Source organism: Anopheles darlingi, chromosome 3, assembly GCF_943734745.1.
Source record: "Anopheles darlingi chromosome 3, idAnoDarlMG_H_01, whole genome shotgun sequence".
Classification (NCBI taxonomy): Eukaryota; Metazoa; Arthropoda; class Insecta; order Diptera; family Culicidae; genus Anopheles; species Anopheles darlingi.
This window is the reverse complement of record NC_064875.1, coordinates 69945968-69955967: the sequence shown is the minus strand read 5'-3', so window position 1 is coordinate 69955967 and position 10000 is coordinate 69945968. Positions and strand designations below refer to the sequence as shown.

The following is a 10000-nucleotide window of genomic DNA, read 5'->3' as shown; positions in this document are numbered from 1 at the left end:
CAAACAGCAACCGTGGCACGGTGGGGCCAGCATACCTTTTTAGGCTGATGAATGTGGCCAATGGGGCAGGTTTCTCGTCATTTTGTCGCGTTGCGCTGCACGGTTTTGGGAAAACCAATCCCGCTGCTGGTATTTGAAAACCGTTGGAAACGGGTCTCAAACGGTCATGGTTTTCGATTTTATTATATAAAAAATGGGACAACATTTATATGAGTTATCATAAGAAGCTTAGCTGCATAATCGGCTTAGGTTATAGCAACTACTAGAACTTTGTTGGAATGCTTACAATTCTCTCAACACTATGTTGCCTCGGTGCTGCATCTCGCTGACGGCTCTTTCGGCACATGAAAAATGGTCTGGCAACGAGCCGATCATTGGTGATCGTGGGGCTTGGATCGTCGGTTGGAGCGCGCCATGCGGTAACGAGCGCATAATGTCGCGGGAACTTGAACCTCGCGTGAACCTCGCGATGTGGCGCAAAAAAGAGAGAGGCTTCGTGCTGCTTGGTGTTTGAACTCGTTTGCAACCCCCGCCTCTCGGCCTGGCGATTGGTGACCAAATGGTAATAAAACGAAGTAATTAGCCATGTTCGGATCACGCTGGCGACGTTTAGCGACGATAATCGGACCGAGGAGCGGCTAAATATCGGTTAAGCCACCGACGCCACCGATACCGGGCTGCCGTCTCGCCACGAAACGGCCACTAATGATCGACCGACCGACCGGTGGAACCGGCGCTGGCACCACGCGAAGGACATCGAGTCCTTTCGCTTGGGTGAAAGGCTTGGAGCGAACTCCTTGGTACGATTCCAGACCAGTTTCCTGGACGATGGCCATTGCTTCGGTTCACCCAACACCCAAAATTGGCCATATACTTCCGAGGAACGTCGACCGCAAAACGGTAACACCAAGCGCGGGCACCGAGACGCGCAAGATCTCGGAAGGAACGGTGTACACTGCAGGAGGGAGTCTCTGGACCAGAGATGAGAGAAAAGAAGAAGAAGAAAAAGGAGCAGAAACAATTGGAAAGTCCCGATCGCTCCCGTGGGTTTAGCGTGCTCCACGAAAGGCGGAGGAGGACGAACCAGTTCTGGAGTCGAGAACCATCTAGGGATCGCCTCATGCTTCTGCTTCTGCTTCCTTCTACAACGTTGCACTTGCGATGCGGCGTCTTCCTGTCCCGAGGCCACGGCGTCAGCCAGTGGTCAGACAGAGGAGTATCGTTGGACCCCGTTGGTGATCGACGCCCCGCTGTCGTCTACGTGCTTCAACGCCGTGCGCCAACAAAGATGCATTCTCTGCTCGAACAATTTCAAACGTAACCGTCGCTGCTTCTGTTTCTCAAACACTGACACCCTAACCCTTGTCGGGGCCTGCTCTTGGTGTCATCAGATTGTACGCACGATACACAAGAATTGCGTGGAGTGGCTTTCCTGTGGCGCCGTTTCTTGGCCATCGGTTTCTTGTTCTCTCTCGGCGAAAGATACATCATGCTCACCATCGACACACGCGGATGTTGTTCATTAGTGGCGTGGCGTGGCGTGGCGTGGCTTGGCGATGGCCAGCTGTTGGTTGCTTACGTCTTACACCGGGAGATAAGATGCTGCCACTGATGACGCTAGAAGTGATCGCGCAAAAGGTGATGCACGGGTTAGCACCCGGCGTTCTTCCGGGGGCCTTTTCAATCACGCGCTCCCTCTCTCTCTCTCTCTCTCTCTCTCTCTCTCTGTTGGTGCTGCTACTCCACTGCATGATTCAGCGCCTCTCCGATGGCTTATCACATCACGAACCGTTAATTTCGCTTCCATTCCAACCACCGTCATCGAGCGCGCGACACACATTCACTCAGACGATTCGCTTCGGTGGAGGCGGATGTTGGACGGTGGTTTTTTTTTTCTTCAAAAAGCAAAAAGACCTTTCAGCAACGGGAACTGGAATGTCTCTCGTCTCATCTCGACGTCGTCAACACACACACCCGAGACGGCGAGCGAAGAAGGGATTAGTGATTTTTGGAGACAAACAACGGATCGAACCGAGCCCCGAAAACCGGCTGCGGTCATTAACGGTGTGAGATCGGTGCCGCATTCCCGTTGCGTCCCGCACCGTGCAACGACAGCATGAATGCTCGCTTTGTTCATGTTCCCCCCTCGTCTGTTTGCTGTGATCCCGTGGTGTTGGCCGTTGGTGAGAAACGTCGACAGCACCGGAGCCCAGATCGGTGCCAAACCGCAATCTTGGCGGCGAAATTTGCGGTCGGTGGTTTCGTGTTGGCTGCTGGCATGCTGGCATACTCTAAAATTCAGGGAATGCGTGCCGATGAAGCGACGACGGCAGCAGCAGCAGGTGACGATGATGGTGCCGATGGCGTGGCGTTTAACATTCGAGTGGCCAGCCCCGGGGTGAGGCGTCTTGGAGATGATAAAGAGCGCGCTCGATGTTTAGAAGTCGTTCCGCCATTTCCTGTGATGGATGGGTCTCCGCCGCACCATTCCTGGGGCCTGTGCCTGAGAGTGGAAGAGTGCAGAGCTACTCCAGATAGATAGAATGGGGTCGGTTGTAAAATCACAAAATATGTGATTGATTAGATTGTGTGTGTACAAAGAAGAAGACGAAGAAGCGAAACAAGACACTCTCGTGCGCTCTCTTTCCCTCTCTGCAGAAATGAGAAGATAATTGCAAAATGTAATTGCAGTGATTATTCCCCGAAACAGGACGTAAGAACACCGTGGAAGACGGGGACGTGGACGTTTCGTGGAAAGGACTGGGACGAGGCAGCATTATCAACCGCTAGTTCCAATCCAGCGTGTCAACAGATGTCTGGTTCCGTTTTGTGAAATGCTGATGATGTCTGTCTGGAGTCGCAATAAGGGTCAACATTACTCCCGAGTGCTCCCGATGCCACCTTCATTCCACACCAATGTGTGGCGCTGCTGAGGCCGATGGCAATTTATGCTATTTCGATTAGCATGTGGAGTGTTAATATAGAGATTATTTTCATATGATAATTTTGGGCTGATGCCGCTTCTTGGGGAGGCTCTAGATGCCTTGTATGGACAGTCAATGAAATCCATCTGCTAAACCGTGATTCGGATTCGTGAAAAAATGATTCGAAAGCCAATTGTTTGATCGCAAGGATACCCACTTCAAACTAAAGTAGCTCGATCGAGAGCGAGGGGTTTGAAGTGCGCCTGGAGTGGATTAAAAGTAATGAAGTTGTTCCACTGTTGAGTGACAATTGAGGCACCTACGTGGCCGCCGGATGGATGTCGATGAAGTGATGAAGCAGCGGAGTGTGCAAAAGTGTCATTGGAGTCATGGAAGGAGGGAGGGGGGATGCCATCACGTAAGAGGTCATGTGGTGTTGCCAAAAATATCCAACATAAACAATGGATGTGCCGATGTGAGAGCTGGCCACTTGACGATGATGAAGGACGATGATGGCGACGTCGACGACGAGTGCTAGTTACTGAGTGAGTCAATCACAGCCAGCGGTCGGTCTTTCACACCTTAAATCTGTCCTTGACTGGCCAAACCGAGGGAGGCTCGCTGACATGTTAGACCATTTTGAACAAGATGCTCACCACTTGCCCTTACTGCGAGGCTTGTAAGACGAGCAACATATCGTTTGTGACAGCTGGAAGACCGACCGAGGAATCGTGTCCCAGCCAATTCCCTCGAGTTCCAATTCGATTATCATCGTCATCATCATCATCATCATCGTGGTCGTCGTGACAGAGTGTGGCATGGAAGGTGATAAAGGCGTCGGTGTGATGACGAAGCGACTGATAAGGTCGATTGTGGCAGGCTAGAGCAGCAGAGTTTCGGTTCCAGCAATCACGTCCGGCTGGTATTTAGTCCCCGGCTAATCCCCGGATCCCGTTTCCCGGCCAATGCGCAAACTTGAGCATAAAATGAACGAAAAGCCTCGTCTTGATAAAGTCTCGTTAGGTGGCTAATGTCTGGCTAATCGATTGGGCAACCATCTAGAATAAGCTTTCTTGTCTCCTTTTTTGACGGAGGGGGGTTTGGGAATGAGTTTCTTCACCTTGAACCTCAGCAGGAACAGCAGCAGGGACTGATTATGTATAACGAACACGTATCGTGTTCCTCGTTTTGGATGAATTTGATGTGAAATGTGGAAATGAGTTACTGATTGCTGCCGGTTGCCGGTTGCCGGAGCAACGGGCGTCACATCTGCGCTAATCTACATTTCGTTTCGGGTGGGGCTTACATGCGGCGCTCGTCGGTATGCATTCGATACAAGCTGGCTGGTACCAACCGTCGGCAGCTGTTGTCGCGTGCCCCGTTGTTCCGTACCGACGACGAGAGGCCATCTTAACGATCAGACTAGAACAAAACACATTCCCGGGTTTCGAACGGACGCGGTGACGACGCATATGCTCTCGGAGTCGTCGGAACATCGGTAAACATGCGCGCACCGATTAGCATAACTGAATTGGTTGGTCTTTCGCTCGGTTAAGGACCGGTCGACTGATTGTTGTCAACTCCCTTTATCCCCTCTTCCCCCTTCGGAATGGCTGTCAGGGGGTGGGGGCGAGCAATTCAATTTGAATAATTTGAACTTCACATTCGTTGGGACGATTTGTTCCAACGACAGCGGCGGCGAAGAGGACGACGATATGGCCAGCCTGGTCCTAAGTCCACAGCCACAGCACAAGAGGGAGGGTTACACGCGATTCGATCATGTGTCACTTCCACGCTCAGGTCGCTTGTCCAGTTGGTGGCCTCCTTGTCGCATCGCACGTTGCATGGTGAGTTGAAGCGACTCACAAGAGCACAGGGACACTGATAATCATCAGTGTTGAGGGTGTGAAGCCCGTGTTCTGTTGCCCACAGAATGCTGGTCCGTGTTCGGCTTCGCCCGCCGTCGCCTTTGCTGTTTTATCGATTCATGTTTTTAATTTCTGCCTTCGATTGTGTTTGTGTCACGCGAGGAGAGCCAAGAGACGTGTGTCCTTCGCATAACACGTATCCAAAACGACCCCCTCTGGTCTGGTGACAAACTGTTCCAAGTGTCCTCGTTTTGGGCCACACTTTCTACAGAGTTTTCGCCAAAAGCAAGATCCAGAGAAACAGGACAGGAGGGTTCTCCGCTCTTCCCTTTCTCGCTATCACGTGCCTTTGGTGCTGAACATGCTGAATGTGATTTCCTGGGCTACGAGAAGGAAAACACGTAACCCTTCATCGCGCGGCACTCGCGTCAGTGGCAGCGACAAGGCGCTTTTGTGCCTTTTGGGGGACCACGGACCACGGACCACGGAATCGTGATCCTCCTTTATCCTGACCCACCCGTGGCCCCGGTGTGCGCGATAAACACGTGTTAGCCAGCGTGTTTCGTCGGCAGCAATTGGACCACACTCGGAACTTTCGGATCGTTCGGAACACGGAGGCGCATCGCAGTAGAGCGCCAATAAAAACCAATGTCCAACCGCTTCTTCTGCCACCTCTTGCGAGCACGCTGTGACAATGGTTCGCTCGTAAAGGGCACGTCGTTCGTCGGCTTCGCTACTAATTGATTAATATGGTCGCAACCGTCCGGGGAGGTTTAGGTGTCTTTCATACTCCATCATCACCATACCTGATCATATACAACCAAGGGGGTCGATTTGCGTGGGCTGCCTTTATATTCACGCTGTCCGTCGGCGAGACCAGCGCTTGACAAGAACGCGAATAATGGTCATCATCAACAGCAGCAGCAGCAGGAGTGGTCGTCGTCGCGAATTGCTGTTTATTAGTAGCGCTGGCGGTTGGATTGCAGGATGTAGACCCTCGCGAGCGCGTACGCGCGTGTCACTCATTTGAAGTCCGCTCGAACGCCAGCGCGTTGCACAATTGCAATTCGTTAAGAGCACTGCCCCACTCTTCTTGTGGAGCAGCAGCAGCAGCAGCAGTAGCAGAAGCAGCAAAAAAAAGGAAGGCGACATGGGCATTGTCTGTCTCCGGAACCACACCTGAACGCGAAACGGTTGGTGAAATTAGATTTCGTTTCGCGAGAATCCTTCCCCCCTAAAGGTGAACGAATGCAAATAGATGCGCATATTCAATCGGTGCATCATTCATCTACCCCCGCTAGGGATTTCACACATATTATCAAAAATGAATTCACAATTTAAATCGCTTCATCAAACAACGGACCATAGCGCGATTTGCATTAAAGAGTGCCACAGGACACTCCGCGGAACCGCACGAAATACCTGGCATGCCGAGTACCACAACCACCATAAAGCGACCGTCCGCTTCTCTAATCAATGGCCAGTGAACTGGAACTGTATGCTGATTTCGAAAAGGTTTTGCAAAACAATTCACCAAATGTGCACGGCAACCGGCAGGGGGAGGGAGTTTGTTGTAATTAACAACAATGTTCCACCGCCGGCCACACCGGAATGCTGTGGCTGTGTGTCCAGTCACTACCAGTCAGTGCGCCTCAGGTGATGAGCATGATAATCCTCGGAATAAATATGCAAATTAGCAAATAATTATATGAATTGAATTTCTATTATCAACATCATCACGGGGCGAGACTACTCCAGGCTTCTGCTGCTGCTGCTGCTCGAGACTCGAGCGGTCTTCGCCAACGCACCAGTCACCACCACCACCACCACCAGTCAGTCCACCATTTACCGTTCGTTGTCCGATCCGTGGTGCGGTGGAATGATGTGCCACCCACAAGTTTGGCCAACGCAGCATCACCGTGCCAACCAGCCAGTCAGCTTGCCAGCGATGCTGCTGCTGCTGCGTTGCATTCGCGCAAAATCGACGGCAACGGTGTTGATGTTGGGCGTCTCGCGCGCGTAGACCGAGCGGCGGCTGTACGGGTTCACAAAATGGTGCCATTATTATTTGTTTATTAAGCGATCCTGGGATAATTTGAACACTCTTTCCCCGACCCGCGAGGGATGCTGGAAAATGTAGGGTCCCTTCGGCCCCCCGCGCGGACGTAATTTGATTTCTCTAGCTCATTACACACGGAGCAGCGGAGCTTATTTGGGCGGCGGCGAAATACCTATTTGCATAACATTTTCATGGTTAGTTTCGCTGTTTGAAGACACCAAACAGGTTTTGTGTTATTGATCCGGTCAATGGCTGTCGTGGAGTTAACCGTGAAGCTCGCGTCTTCGCGAGCGAGTGCTGGAAGGCATCATTAGATAATGAACAATCTCTCTTAATAGTTTTGGGGCGATTTAGTGTTTTACGAAATTTATGGTTCAACACTTTGCCGGCAGTACGAAAGTTTATGCACCTTGGATGGCCAGATGATCATCATCGCAGCATCATTCCAGACAAAGCGCACCTTGTAGCTGCTCCTCCCGCCGGAAGTAGTCCGATTTTTCGGTGGATTAAGAACGTGAAACTCGTCGTGGTACGGGTTTGCTCGTGCTAAGAAAGGGGTGGACATAGTTTCCCAAAGTTCACTCCAAAGTTTCCCCGGACCTGGGCAGGAATCATCTTCCTGCAGGTTCACGTGAAGCAGCATTCCTCTAGTGGGCTGGAGGACGATGAGATACCGGTGTGAAAGACGATAGTTTTTCACTTTTCTCCATAATACCGCGCGTCGTAACATAACGTTGGCCGCAGGGTAGAAGAACAGGTTAAACTCCCGGTGGAGTTCCGGGGATCCGGGGTCAGGTGGACAGTTGACCATTTCGTGTGCCCCCATAGTCGCATTACATCCTTTTGCTCGTCTTTGGCATTTTTTTTTTCGGAGCAGAAAAAGCGCAGCAGCAAAAGCAGAAGAAGCTGGTTATCAAATATTCACTCTACTAATGGCTTTTCCTCACTTTTTCCAACCCGTCTGGGGTCTTTTGTCCTGAGGCAAGAGGTTCGCGTTGTAATGGCTTGCTAGGACCTTGCCTGCGCTTGTGAAGCGCCAACTCCTTTTAACTCCTCTCCTGTGGAACCATGGTAGCTGGTTCCTCGGCGTAAAAAGCGCAATCGTCACAGTGTGCATAGTTAAGTGCATAGTTTACGCAATTAAAGGGTACTGGGTTTCTTGGATAGCAGGGATTACATGCGCATTTGGTAGATGCAGTAGTGAGTGTGGTTTGGCCAGGTTCAGAGGGAGCGGTGAATTCTTGTACACCATAGCGATCATAGCGCAAAGCATAGTTAGTAGTATTGCGAATGCGGATGCGAAGGAGGTACACTCCACCGGCAAGACGTGCCCAGATCTGTTGCACTTCTGCTGCTGCTGCTGCTGCTGCTGTTCCTGCTTGATCTAATTAGTATCGCTTGACGAGCATTGCACAACCGACTGCACGTGCTACTGCAGCGCTGCACGTTTCCGTTGCCTAGCAGCAGCCATCTCGACACAGTTGCAAACGCATTTCCTTCGAGATGCTTATCGGTGTGCGCATGCATGCATGCATGCATGCTGTGCACCGCCCCGAAGGATGATGATAACAATCATTTTCCTGAGCGCGTGTGTTGTTTAGTTGCCACAGATTATTCGTGCTTGATGGCTAATTGAATGCATGTGCACTCATGTTTACGTTTCTCGCTTCGAGGCTCGCTTCTCATGCTCGTGGTGTTTGTCTCATGAAATTCAATTAACACTCGGTAAACGCGAATCGCATCACGCTGCGCTTCGGAAATCATTATGAAAACGTCCTGTCCATCCTTCCTTCCGGAAGGCGTTTGTTCCGGAATCCCCTTCGGAAAATCAATATCAAAACAGGAACGATTGCAAAACCGGCAGGAAGTGCAATTCCAATCATTTAGATATGTCGAATCGTTGAATGCTGAAGGCAGCAGGAGGGCACCACCTTTACAGGAGCATCCTCACACACATGCCCAGGAGTTATGATAGTTTACGCCGTTACCGATAAACTTCCGGTACCGAGGCAAATGTGTGGAGACAAATGTTTGCTACATTCGTCGTCGTGGTCGGTAGAGAAGATGCTCCTGGAGTCAGGGGTAACATACACATACCGAACACATCAAAGACCGAAGTTTTCCCCGACAGTTCAAGAGGTTCCGGACAAATACTGTCGAAGTTGTCAATGTCTACCGGAGTACGGGGTGTGTGTGCGCGGTGGCTGCTACATGAACACAACAATCAAGCTCGGATCCCACTCTTCCTGGTCCGTGTTTCCTCGCTTTCACTTCCCCGGAAAATGGTTGAGATTCCACAGGAAATCTGAATATCTATTAGCCTAATTGCTCGACGCTAGCAGGCAGGCAGGCAGTCAGACAAGCAAGACCACCACCTACACAGTGTGTGTGTGCGTCGGTGTTGCTCATGCTGTGCACTTTGTCAGCCACCGGTGGCGGATGATGAATGTGTGGTCGGTCGGTCGTCTGCTGCTGCTGCTGGAAGATGTCTAGAAATGGGAGGACTGCAACTCCTTATGTGAAGATGAAACTTCCTTTCACGCAGCGAGTTGCTCGGAAGGTTCTGCTGTCTGCCGGCAGCTGCCTCCGGAACGGGCTCGACGTGCTTGGCGGGGACACATGTGCGACACAGTGCGTTGTATGCTCTGTTTGAGGTTATATTTTGGGATAATGATAGTTATTCAAAACAGTAATATTGTTCGTGGTATACCTCCTGGAGAGGGATGTGCCACGTGTCCTTTATTGTCCGCCAAGGGTTCGTGCCCGGGTAGAGTAGGAAGTGGGCAATTCCTGGGATGACCACCAATTTGGTTCGCAATCGGTATTATGATGCTTTCCGGTCCGGATCGCCCGGGGTCGGTGGCAGTCAAGGGCGATTTTCGGTTGATAAATGAGCATCACATTTTGGCCGGACATCCTGAACCCTTCCATTCCGGTTTGTAATAGAATCGAGATTGTAATTTGGATTTTTATGCTTCCCCTTCCATGGCAGGTATGTTATCGTTTTTGCGACGCATCCTGCGTGGAAAATGGGCGTGAAATGGCAGAAGAACTTCCGGAATCCGGGAGACAGTGTTCCGTTTCTGGTAATTAAAAATAATTTATCACCCATTTGTTCGTATGTCAATTGCAATCTGACATCATGCATT

General features: G+C 51.0%; 1 protein-coding gene across 2 annotated transcripts in view; it reads left to right on the top strand.

Annotated features, from left to right (window-relative positions):
- The window catches only part of LOC125956844 (netrin receptor DCC), an 85865-nt gene that overhangs the window by 1275 nt on the left and 74590 nt on the right, over positions 1-10000 (top strand). The window lies entirely within an intron of this gene.